At 42.8% G+C, this 13,574-nt stretch overlaps 1 protein-coding gene across 3 annotated transcripts in view; it reads left to right on the top strand.

Annotated features, from left to right (window-relative positions):
* Positions 1-13,574, top strand: part of LOC124794783 (serine/threonine-protein kinase tricornered) — a 583,408-nt gene that overhangs the window by 357,612 nt on the left and 212,222 nt on the right. The window lies entirely within an intron of this gene.

Raw genomic sequence — 13,574 nt, 5'->3', positions numbered from 1 at the left:
CTGGAGAAATGAATAGGAATGTTGCAAACAACAAACGATTGCTTCATTTTGGAAGATATTGTCCTTAAGTAGCTCTTCATCGTGTTGGAAATTCCTACTCGGAGTGCATTCTCAATTCTTATATAACTCCAATTCCCTATAGGAAAACCAGCCTGAAAGAAAAAAATGCAGGATAAAGATTTGGCGCTCTATTTTCACATCATTCGATGTATCCCGCCACATTGTAGCACAGTAGACAGGGAAATGTATTACGGTGAAATTAGTGTTCTTGCAGCCGCAGGTTGAGCAAAGAAGTCGCGAAAGACAGCCAGCAGTCCGTTACAGGCTGAGAGTGAATTTGTCGTCCGACCTCGAGCCAATGAGAGTTCAAGGATCCGAGACGGAGTATGCCACTTGTTTGATTTAATGTGCGGGCATTCGTGCGCGACTGTGAGCGGCCATCTCGCTTTCTTGTGTTTTGGTGACGGAGCTAATGCGCCCAGACCGTGTTCCATCATGTACTTGACGTCAGGCACGTAGGAATCATTGAGAGAATCGGTGGTTAGCGATGAGTCAGAGGCGCTCTGGAAATAACTGGTGCAGCGGAGTCAATAGTCTCCCACTGGCATATGCTCGCAGACAGAGATTTTTAGCCACGATAGTCTACAAGTTTCGTGTTACACAGGGTTTCAGATAATACAGAATGTGTGTATGTGTGTATGTGTGTGTTTGTGTGGCGAAGTACGTTTAAGACTTAATTTTCCAACGAAATGACGTTTCGTAGAAATAGAGAAAACGCTCAAATTGCGGACGGAAGTCGACCTTGTCTTTCGCAAAGGAACAGTCATAGCATTTACCTTAAACTACTTCGCGAAATCGTAGAAATCCAAATCTGGATGTCCGGACGGGCTTTTGAACTCTCATCCTCCCGAATGTCTTAAGACTTCGTCGTCTTGCTCGAGAATTATAGTGTTCTCAGTTTTTGTTGTCCTCAGTGTTCACCACGCACCGAACACAAATAACGATCAAAACAGTTTAAAAAAATACGGTGATGCTAACGTTGAATTATGGTTATCGATACAAGAGGAGTGAAAAATTGTGCGAGGTCATTTGTTTGATACCTGAGAAATAGGCAAAAATGTATTCACAATAATATACCGTAAGACGTAATTGGACACACAAAATACTGTGTTCCCATTGTTAATATCTCATATTTAAGTCAGAAATATGGAAACTACATTGAAGAACTTTTAACAATTACTAACATACGTTTCTCTGCGTCGTGATGACTGGGTGTTGTGTGACGTCCTTAGGTTAGTTAGGTTTAAGTAGTTCTAAGTTTTAGGGGACTGATGACCATAGATGTTAAGTCCCATAGTGCTCAGAGCCATTTGAACCATTTGAACTAACATACCAAGACGCATAAATTTCTAAATGATATCGGTGACATTTCTGGTATTGCTAAATAGCTGGTGAAGCCCCTGTCACCACTGCCAGATCGATTTTTGTTGTTGTTAGTTCCATCAATATCCTCAAGACAGGTGGCTGGTTCCTGAACTCTTACGTAAACTAGTGTCTGCAGTATCAAGGTGTTGCGTCGCGCAAATTGTCTGCTGTCCTTCGCATTTCGTGTCATGAATTTTATTTTTTAATAAACGTAGACATTTCTTAATGGGTCCCCCTAGACGTGAAACCAGCTGCCCTGTTGTGAGGCGCGGTAGAGTAAGGGTCTTCTCAGCCAATACCAGACAAATTGGTATTGCAGCAAGGGAATGTCGATTGGTAATACGTGTTGTTGTTGTGGTCTTCAGTCCTAAGACTGATTTGATGTAGCTCTCCATGCTACTCTATCCTGTGCAAGCTTGTTCATCTCCCAGTACCTACTGCAGCCTACATGCTTCTGAATCTGCTTAGTGTTTTCATCTCTTGGTCTCCCTCTACGATTTTTACCCTCCACGCTGTCCTTCAGTACTAAATTGGTGATCCCTTGATGCCTCAGAACATGTCCTGCCAACCGATCCCTTCTTCTAGTCAACCTCAAGAAAACAATACTGAAATCTTAGTTCATACGGAAGTGTATTTCATTATGTACATACGCAGTGCAGTAAATGACGTCCTCGTGTGCATGGTACCTACACGGGCTGCACAAAGATTTGGAAACACTGCGAGAAATGCGTGCTTGAATATAAATGCAGCTAGTAGACTGTAAGATGCGCTGTTGTATTTGACCACGAACGGCACTTGTGCAATGTCTTCAATACGTTGCAGGTGTAATTTACGGTCAGAACAGTATTCTGTGGTGATGTGCGTTATGTAGGAGCAAAGGGACTCTGAACGTGGGTTAATTGTTGGTTCTCGAATGGCGGATGCTTCCATAACCAAGGCAGCCGAAGTGTTCGTCGTTTCTAGAGGCACCGTATCAGAGATTTATACCGCATACAGGGAAAGCGTAAAATCACCATCCTGTAAATCACAGCTCGGAGGAAAGTGTGTTGAGTTGTCGAGGCACTGTCATTGCAGAGGATTGTGACGAAAACTGAGGGGAGAAGAGCTGCAAAAGTCGCTGCAGAACTGAATGTTGTACTCGCGAATACTGTTAGTACCGAAAAAATACGAAGAGAGCCCCAGAAGCTGGGAATTGCAGGTTGAGATGGAATTCCAAAACCACTTATCAGTGTTGCAAATGCCTGCGACAGGGAAATGTGGTGCCGAGCCGGCCGCGGTGGTCTCGCGGTTCTAGGTGCTCAGTCCGGAACCGCGCGACTGCTACGGTCTGAGGTTCGAATCCTGCCTCGGGCATGGATGTGTGTGATGTCCTTAGGTTAGTTAGGTTTAAGTAGTTCTAAGTTCTAGGGTACTGATGACCTCAGCAGTTAAGTCCCATAGTGCTCAGAGCCATTTGAACCGTTTTGTGGTGCTGAACCCGTGAAACCTGGACTATGGAGCCTCGGAGCAACAAATAGTTTGTTGCGCACTGTTTCGACCTTCTGGCCGAGATTACATCCCAAGAGTGAAACATGGCTAGCTTTCGATGCTGATTCGGGCAGCTATATCGTGGCATACCATAGGCCCCCTGGTTACTCTGCAAGGTCGTATTACTGCCAAGGAAATATGACCATTTTGGCCGATCAGGTACATCATGTAATACAAAGTTGGTTCCCCAGTTGTGAGGCTGTATTCCAAGATGTTGCAGAGAGCTTGCATCGTCCAGGACTGGTTTTATGAGCATGGGGATGAGTTGCCGCATCTTCCCTGGCCACCATAGTCACCAGATCTTCACCAGAAATTACTATCCACGTCCCTCGTCGTTACCTGAACTTGCAGTATTTTGCAGGTAGAATGGTATACGATTCCTTTAAAAACCAAACAAGACGTGTATTTATCCATTCCGAGGCGACTGGAAGTTGTTCCGAATGCCAAAGGTTTTCCTACACCGTATTAGGCGTGGTAATGTGTTGTGTTTTTGATGTTTCCATATTTTTGTGCACCCCTATGTACTCGTATGTCACAGTGTGTGACGAAAGCTGCGATCGAATGTGAGTGTTCCTCGTCTGAGTGGACAGACCCCAAGCGAGCCATTTTCCGTACTCTGGTGGCGGAGACTTCTTCAAAAGTCTATAGAAGCACCTCTCGCAAAACAAAATCATTTTCTGCCGATCTTTCACGGGGTACGTCTAGGGGCGTTTGAAAAGTCCGTGCAAAATCAGGGAGATGGTACCATCGGCGCGTGTCGAGGTCATGTTTAGCTAGTAGCATTTTTGGAAAAAACGCACACCTAGTTTCAGCCATATTGGTCTATTTCTTTGTGTTTGGCATTCGTGTGAATCAAGGGAGTCGAGTGATTGTCAAAAAATGGGCGAAAAAGAATTGTGTGGTGATTAAACATTACTTTTTTTGAAAGGCAAAACGCTTCAGGAGACAAAAGAGAAGCTTGATAAACATTGCGGTAACTCTGCACCTTCGATTAGAACAGTTTATAAGTGGTTTCAAAATTTTCGGAGTGGCCATATGGGCACAAGTGATGCTGAACGTTCTAGACACCCTGTGGTGGTTACGACTACGGAAATCATTGATAAAATACATGATATGGTGATGGATGACAGAAGAGTTAAGTTGCGTGATATTGCTAGTGCTATAGGCATCTCGAATGAACGGGTACATAATGTTTTGCATAAACATTCGGACATGAGAAAGCTATCTGCAAGATGGGTTCCGCGATTGCTCACGCTTGACCAAAAACTGAATCGTATTGCAAGGGTATTTTTCAGCTGTTCAGGAAGAATCCACAGAACTTCAAGCGTCGTTTCGTTACTGCGTATGAAACATGGATACATTAATATGCTCCTGAGACCAAAGAACACTCTAAACAATGGGTTACCAAGGGATAATCTGCAGCAAAAAAGGCAAATACCATTCCTTCGGCCGGAAATGTTATGGCGACTGGCTTTCGGGATTCGCAAGGGATAATCCTCATCGACTATCTGGAAAAGGGTAAAACTATTACAGGTGCATATTATTCATCGCTATTGGACCGTTTGAAAACCGAGCTGCAAGAAAAACGCCGGCGATTTGACCGTAAAAAGTCCATCACGACAATGCACCAGCACACACCTCAGCAGTTGTGGTCGCAAAACTAATGGAAATAGGATTCCAAGTCGTCCCCCCCCCCCCCCCTCCCTATTCTCCAGACTTGGCTCCCTCGGATTGCTATTCTTTCCCTAATTTGAAGAAATGGTTGGCGGGGCAAAGATTTTATTCAAACGAGGATGTGATTGCAGCAACTAATAGCTATATTGCAGACTTGGACAGTTCCTATTATTCGGAAGGGATCAACAAATTAGAACAGCATTGGACGAAGTGTATAAGTCTAAAAGGAGACTACGTCGAAAAATAAAAAAAATTTACCCCCAAACACGTAAGTAGTTTTTATTTTTGCATGGTCTTTTCATGCGCCCCTCGTACATATAACAGTGAGAGATCTATGAGTAGGGAGGCTCCTCGGTGTGGCTGTGAGCATTATGCAACGCGTGGAAAGCAACTGGACAGAGGGGGCGCTGGTCCCCTCTGCCAAGTCTTCCGTTAGGACGCGCTTTTCGACGGCGGTTTGGGCGCGCGTTGGTGCAGAGTTCGGCAGGCGAGAAAGTGGGCGGTGCCCCCCCAGCTGCACGACCGGGCCGCGGTAACAAGTAGACCTGCGGCCGCATTCCTGTCAGCTCATACAGAGCGCAGCTCGGCGATTCGAGTTGTCCAGAGGCAGACAAGGCCCGTTCTGCTGTAGTGGGTAACGACAGAACCTCCGTGAGGCTGATGGTGTACGATGCTGTCTTTTATAGAGAAGTAGGGATGGGAAAACCAACCGATATTTTAATTCTGAATGACCGGTATTTTTCGATATTTGTTTGGTCTCGGTTATAACCGATGTTTATTTCTTACTAATAACTTGGGACAAAAACAAATATCATAGCAGCAGTGCTATAATTTTGGTTTGTAAATGAACTCTTTCTTAAAAAAGAGTAATTTTTATTCGCAAAATTTCCATTCCTTTGAATATTAGGTCATTATAGAAAATGGGGAAAGCGATCAGCGCTATTTTAATAACTATACCGACACAAATGAGCAACAAACAAGTGGCATAGGAATTGGGCCAGCATTTTTTGTGACAATACTGTATCTGTTAGCAAGTGGCATGGCTTATTGAATGGTAGGAGTTTACTTGCTGTGTGTGACACTTCCCCCATCTGCTCTGTAAGTTAATTCTTCGCTGTTGTCATCGAGCATTAGTTGTAGTGCAGAGTGGGGCCATCCATAGTCTGACAGTGTTTTACGAAGGACGGTATCAGTGAAGTGCAATGCCGGATTTGCTGTAGTAGGTTAAAATTAGGAAGAGCCACAACAAATTTGCGACATCGTATAAGGAAAAAAATTCAAATTTCACAGTTCATTCATAAAAGTACCGTATCTGCTGCCTGTGTCTGCATAATGCGTCTTTATCTGCTTTTAACTTTTGAAAATTGACAAATTAACTTGTTTTCACTCTCTAGCGCTGAAAATTTGTAATGCCCGAACAGCGGTATGAGCTTCGGTTACAACATGATTTTGGAGTAGAGTTTCAAACAACTAGCATAAATACTGGTGATTTTTTGTGTGTTTTGGTTCAAATAGCTCTGAGCACTATAGGACTTAACATCTCAGGTCATCAGTTCCCTAGAACTTAGAACTACTTAAACCTAACTAACCTAAGGACATCACACACATCCATGCCCGAGGCAGGATTCGACCCTGCGACCGTAGCGGTCGCGCGGTTCCAGACTGAAGCGCCTAGAACCACTCGGCCACCAGCGGCCGGCGTTGTGTGTTTTACAACCATTTATCATTTCGAGAAAATTACTGATGTTTTCTTTTATTTGCCTCTTTAATACTGCGATTCTGTGTATCATTAAACTGAGGGAGTCAAAATTTTTCAGTCTGTAAATGTGGTCATCAGTCCCCTAGACTTCGAACTACTTCAACCTAACTAAACTAAGGACATCACACACATCCATGCTCGAGGCAGGATTCGAACCTGCGACCGTAGCAGCAGCGCCGTCCCGGACTGAAGCGCCTGGAACCGGTCGGCCACAGCGGCCGGCTGTCAGACTGAGATTCATTGGAAAAATCCTCAGGAAGCGTTGTCCCCCACTCCTCTTTCCCACAATAGCTGCCACAGATCTTCCTAGTTATAACACAAAGTGTATCTTGTATGCAGACCGTATTATGTACTTTATATTACTATTATATAAACATAACTGTAAATTTATTTAAGCACAAAAAGTTTTTTTACTGATTTCAATGACCTTTTCGAGTTCCTATTTTTAAAACTAAACAGAATACACTTCTGTGAAACTTGAAAAAAATGGGGAGAATGAAAACGTCATCTAAAAGGCCGTTAGCGCCCACTCTGAGAAGCGCTGGTTTTGGTCTCTGGAGTCAGAAATTTGCATTACTGACAAGTGGTCAGGAGGAGACGTGGAGCACGTCAGACCGTGTGGGATTTAATGCGGGACATGGACAAACTGTGGTCTGGAGTGAGGCATAGCTCACGCGAACTCCACAAGTTCTACAGGCTCGATACACGAACTTTTCAACTTACCAAAACGACTGTTACGGCCAGTAAACGAACTTGGGTCGTCTTTTGCCCCTGGAAAGGATCCCTGGTACTGTTCTGATTGTAGATTCAGTAAACTTGGGGTCGTTTTAGAGGGACTGGAACGAGGAAGAATCGCCACACCTATCCTAGACTTGTCTGTTGACCTCCAAGGCCAGAGTCTAGTACTCTACGCACTAGACCACCACGGCCACATTGTTGTGTAGTGAAGTTGTTTGTGATATACGAGCTTCTGTGAGAGTCTATTAACCTCGTCGGCGGCGGGATGTTGAACCCTTCCTTGCTTCCATCAATGGTCCAAAGAGATACGGCGTCGTGATTTGCAGTGATATTGAGTATGTGTTTGTTCGTTTCGATCTTTATCTGCGTTTTCAAATTGCCCGAGATACTGATGATATGATCAGTATCTCGGCTCACTTTGGAGTTCCTATCTTTCTTTTATAAGGTGTCCTTTCATTAGATATATCCAGAAAGACAAATTTTTGAACTAAAATTCACGGACACGTTAATAACAGAAATCGTGAACACGCTGCCTGCTTCAAAATACCTTCAGTAGCACCGGACAGGGTGCTCATACACTGAGGTGAGAGAAAACACGGGATACCTCGTAATATCGTGTAGCACCTCCTTTTGCATGGCTTAGCGCTGCAACTCGATGTGGCGTGGATGAACAAGATGTTGGAAGTCCCCTGCAGAAATATTGAGCCATGTTGCTTTTATAGCCGTCCATGGTTGAGATTGCAGGATTTTTGTGCACGGACTGATCTCTCGATTATGTTCCATAAGTGTTCGATGGAGTTCATTTCGGGCTATCTGGGTGACTAGATCATTCGCTCGAATTGTCCAGAATGTTCTTCAGACAAGTTGCAAACAATTGTGGTCCTGTGACATGACGCATTGTCGTCCATAAAAATTAAATCGTTGAAGTCCATGGTCTCCAAGTGGCCGATCCTTGATTTCCAGTCAATGATCGGTTCAATTCGGTGTAAATGCAGCCCACACACAATTGTGGAGCCACCACCAGGATCCACAGGCCTTGTTGGCAATTTGAGTCTCGGTAATGCCTGGAATTTGGTATTCATAGCACACCCTTGACACTGGATCTCGGAATATTAAATTCTCTACTTCGGAAATGGAACGGCCCATGCGTGTATCTCCAGCTGTCATTCAATTTCAGAGTCTGTTAATTCACATCGTGCGCTTATATTCACGTCGGAAACCTTTTCGCATGTATCACATGAGTACGAGTGATAGCTCCATCAATGCACTGCCGCTTTATACCTTTATGGGATACTAACGCCATCTGTACATGTATCGCTGTCCCGTGACTTCTGTTACCTCAATGTATAAACTCACCGCTTTTCGATTTCATGTCTTAAAGATGACTAAATCGGTTTTGTTTTGTTATGGCCCACGACACTGGCATGTAAGACAAATAACACCTCAGTAGTCAACTGAAAAGTGTTTTACCACTATCCATGGTAAAAAAAACTTCGATTTCGATGTGCTGAACCACGATATACACAGTGCGTTGCCAATTGTATAATCCTGATTACTAGTTGTCTAAAGTGTTTATCGAAACCGTTTCATTTCAGTCTGTCAGGTAATTGCCCTGGTGCATTTGAGAAAGTGTGTGTAGTTTCGTTAAATTTAAACCCATCCAACTCTAGTCAAATAATGGAAGGAAAACATTTGCTATAGCCACTGGTGAAGTCCTAAGCCAGTCAAGTAACACAACTATGCAGCAATTTCTAGTATGCCCAAGGAACAGGTAGAGTTTCGGCTCAGGAGAAGGGAAGGTCCAGAATGGGATGTTTTGAGTTTGGTTTTGGTTGTGAGAATATACTTTGAGCAGGAGTAGAATTCTCATCTTACAGAAATGTTCGCCATATACGATTAAATGAAAGCAGATATTGCCGGCCGCGGTGGCCGTGCGGTTCTAGACGCTCCAGTCCGGAGCCGCGCTGCTGCTACGGTCGCAGGTTCGAATCCTGCCTCGGGCATGGGTGTGTGTGATGTCCTTAAGTTAGTTAGGTTTAAGTAGTTCTAAGTTCTAGGGGACTGATGACCACAGCAGTTGAGTCCCATAGTGCTCAGAGCCATTTTAACTATTTGAAAGCAGATATTACGTCACATCCGCAATTTAGTAACGATGTCTCATCAGTCACAAAATATTTTACGTAACAGTTCGGAAAGCAGAAGTATACAAACAGCTTGCATGCTCTTTGATGTCAGACCTTTGCTGTTTCCCGTTGCTTGCACGTCAAGGTTTCGCATGGTAGGTAATGGCCAGGAATTATTTGTTTTTGTATGCGAAGGAACATAAAACTGTACTTCAGAAACTGCAACTTTTATCGTCTTTCTTAGATTACAAGGGGGCATACAAGGGCAGTAAATGCTCTTTCGCTTCATTCTCGTCATGCCATTTGTAAAAGGAATTAACGCGAAGAGGCGGCGTTTCCGTACTTCCCAGCAAACGAAGTACATAAATAACGTTGACATCATACCGGTTGACTCGGAAGTAACCAGTCTGCAGTCTGACTAATGGCGGGAGAAAATTATTTTCATGAGTATCAGCAGACTACCCGTTACACTTGGTTAACTCCTACCTGGTCTTCCAACGAGAACAGCTATTATCCAGGTCTGTTTCTCATTTCCCGTTCCACTCATATCAATAATATGTATCAGCTTTGTAATCAACTGCGGTTTAGGTGCAGCAGTACAATGTTTTGGAATAAGAATCAGTAAATTGAATCCTATAGATGGTTTCTCACCGGAATGGTAGACGATACTACTGCTGCGTATTAAGTCGTGAATTGCGGAAGTCTACATCTTAGGTCACGACGTGCTAGAAACATACTATGTCTGGCCTTTACGAATTTTACGGCAATTGGATTACCGAATACCGAGTTTAGGGCAGGAAAAGTAATATAGGTGGACAAGTGGAAACTGTCATGTTTATTGTGATATAATGGAGGTATTCTTAAATACCATATGCAGTGTTCTCATGTCTCAACAGACTTCTGAGTTTCTACAGTGTGAAGCTGAAAATCGGAGTGCTTTAAATATGTCACGCTCATTGCACATTGGGTTAATATCCTGCTATTCGCAACAGTTCCTTGTTAACTTCTCATTTTGGATCGTACATAGAGACCGAGCCTATTCGTTATCACCGATTTCGTCCAAATTAATTATGGTATATGAAGGATTTGGTCAAAAGTGGACAAAAATGGGAGCTCTATATGGCCAAGCGTGTACTAGCATTTTCAGCGCGGATCGGGCGTGGCACGAACCGTTCGTGTTACTGTAGATTCCAGGCAGCGGTTGGCTCAGCGGAAAGACAGCAGGCTGGTGACCCAAAGATCATGGGGTCTAGTGTCTATTCTGAAATTGTAACCCTGGACCATCGACGGGCAAAAGTCGTTCTCGTTAGACGACAGGATACGAACAAAGTAACCCACTCGTGTATAGCGCAGTATGCTATAAGATTTACTCGAAAATTATTGCTAACCGACAACGTATGACTACAATAGAGTACTGGCTTTTCGGACTGAGGACTCAAAATACGGTGGATGAGTATGTGGCAAAATATTGGAAGCCGTCATTACTTCACAAGGGTCTGGAAACGTTCAACAGCCTTATTCAAGAACAGTTTTGACTTACGTGAGAGAGCCCCACGTGCAGGAAAACAAATTTATGCTGTCAATTGACTCGGGGGGGAGGGGGGGAGGGACAAAGAAATCCACAACTATACAACCACTCCGCTAGTGTAACCCTGCCTTGTCTGTTTTTATCAACAGGTACATAATTTGATCAAATAGCTACAAAATTGCTCTAACGACAAGGTGAAAGAAAAAGAAAGCGCTTTCCGAAAAGACTACATCATGGCACATCACCAGGTTTTTTCTCCAGTGTTTGGCGATATAATGCGTTACGCTGGATTTGTTTCAAAACTATGTGATGATGAATGGAAACGAACTTTGTTAACAACTTTAAAACAACCATGTAATTGTAAAAAATGCGGCGTCTCTACAGCGCTTAAGATGCCGCGATGATTACTCCTCTGTTTTTAGGAAGAATATCACACAAGCACGTGTAAATTAGCTGTAAATAACATAACTGTCAAATTCTATATACAAAGTTCTCGTGTCCGCCTCACAATACCTTCGTGACAATTCATTTGAAATCCCAAGTTATATTAATTGCCTTTTCATGTTATTTATGAACATATTAACAAATAAGATAGATTAAGCATTATTTCAGTTTACTTGCAGTGTAAATAACGCCAAAATGGAAAAGGAAACAGATAGGAAGTTTCCCACTTCCGGCGTTCCCAGTGATTCAAATACTGTTGTTAGACGTCTGTACTGCAACTGCCTATAGCAGTCAGATCACGATAGAGAGGGTGATCGCGAAATGCTCTTATTTCCTGATGAAGCTTGGTTGCATTTATTGGGAATTCGCAGAAAAAATTACGTGTAAGTTCTGAATATCATCGTCAGTTGCCTTAAGAACTTTTGCATGCTGTGAAAACAATTGTGGTGTGAGTTTAATGCAACACAAATTACTGGGTCGATCTTTTTCCATCAAACCACATAATCTGATACGTATGTGAACAATATACTGCGACTTTTTTCTAGGCTACTAACAAACGAAAAGAACTCCTGTTCCTTCACGCAGGACAAAGCAGAAGCACACAGCGCCCTTGCATCTGACTGTATCACTACGTGTTTTTGATGTGATATGGTTGACTGGTCTCAAAAATGGCTCTGAGCGCTGTGGGACTTAACATCTGAGGTCATCAGTCCCCTAGACTTAGAACTACTTAAACCTAACTAACCTAACGACATCACACACATCCATGTCCGAGGCAGGATTCCAACCTGCGACCGTAGCAGTCACGCGGCTCCGGACTGAAGCGCCTAGAACCGCTCGGCTGCCGCGGCCGGCTGTTGACTGGCCTCCTTCCCCAAATCTAAATCGAAGTGATTTTTACCTTTGAGGGATTTAATAAAAATAAAGCTTTATCAAACAGTTCTTAAACACTGGAAGTGTTAAGACAGTATTCGGATTGGGATTCAAGCCTGCAGCCGGGACTCGACGAGAGTTTGACTGTGTGTTCATAAGACGTCACATTGCTCTTGCCCCAGAGGAACTCATTTAGTTTACTCATTATCTCTTTGCGAGTGCCTTCTTGGGGAAAGGAAATCTGCCCCTTTTAATCGTCCATCCTATTAGTAGAACGCCCTCTTCCGTGTCAGGTATTTGTGATAGTTGTAATTTCTCGGTTGTGCCATTTTGTTGGCCTCTGGAATTCATAATCGATAGCTACACCGTTCTTTAAACTTCGGTTAGCTCGAATGAAACAAGTTTACTGTTACCAGTCATTGTTTGTTTATATCCAAAACGCGTTTAGAAGCTTTAAACCTCCATCATGTGGTGGATTTACGTGTGTATGTGTGTGTATGTGTGTGTGTGTGTGTGTGTGTGTGTGTGTGTGTGTGTGTGTGTGTGTGTGTGTGGGTGTGTGTGTGTGTGTGTGTGTTACGATTTTGGGGTAACTTATGGCACTGTCCACTGGAGAAACAGAAACACTGTTTCAGAACGTGGTTTCGGCGAGGTTTTTGAATAAAAAGTAAATGTATATCAAAGGTGAAAATAAAACAAGTAAAATAGAAAACCTCCAGTGGTCGCAGGCTCCTTTCTCTGTCGTCACACGTAAACTGTCATATTTTGAAAACAAAGATGGTGTCTGGAAACTGCTGGGTACAAAAAACATAATAGTAAAACAGAAACATTGTCTCGATGTACAAAGAATATGTATCACAGTAACATTATTATTTCGGATTAAGTTGTAAAACGTTTTGGAGATATTCGTTTGAGTTGATGGATATATGCGTTGGAATAAATTTTTAAAGTGGTATACAAATCTGATTCTGTCATGTTTATATGGCTTAAGTTTAATACTCGTCTATTTCATCGGGTGACATGTTGCAGAATTTAAGTACAATAATTACGTTGCCAACAGTGATAAAATTATTCAAAAATAACAATTTCAGCGCATGTATTGAGTAACTGAAAGAAGTATCTCCACAGTCCTTGAAACTTATTCTGAAATAATAATGTTGTTACGATAAATATGCGTTGTACTTAGAGATAATGTTTCTGTTTTGCTGTAAGTTCTTTGGCATCTAGTGGTTTCCAGAAGCCATCTTTGTTTACAAAATACGACAGTTTACGCGTAACGCGTTTAGACAGAGGGCTATGACCATTGGAGGTATTATATTTTAATTGTTTTGTTTCCACCCTTGGATATACGTTTTTATTCATGTTCTGAAATAGTATTTTTGTTTCTCCAGTAAACACTGCCACAAGTTACCCCAAAATCTGAACACAATACACACATACATCGTACTGAAACATGTAAATCCACCTGATGATGAAAATTTAA

This window comes from Schistocerca piceifrons, chromosome 4 (genome assembly GCF_021461385.2).
Source record: "Schistocerca piceifrons isolate TAMUIC-IGC-003096 chromosome 4, iqSchPice1.1, whole genome shotgun sequence".
Taxonomy (NCBI): Eukaryota; Metazoa; Arthropoda; class Insecta; order Orthoptera; family Acrididae; genus Schistocerca; species Schistocerca piceifrons.
The sequence above is the reverse complement of the archived record's forward strand: the minus strand, read 5'-3'. Positions and strand labels throughout refer to the sequence as shown.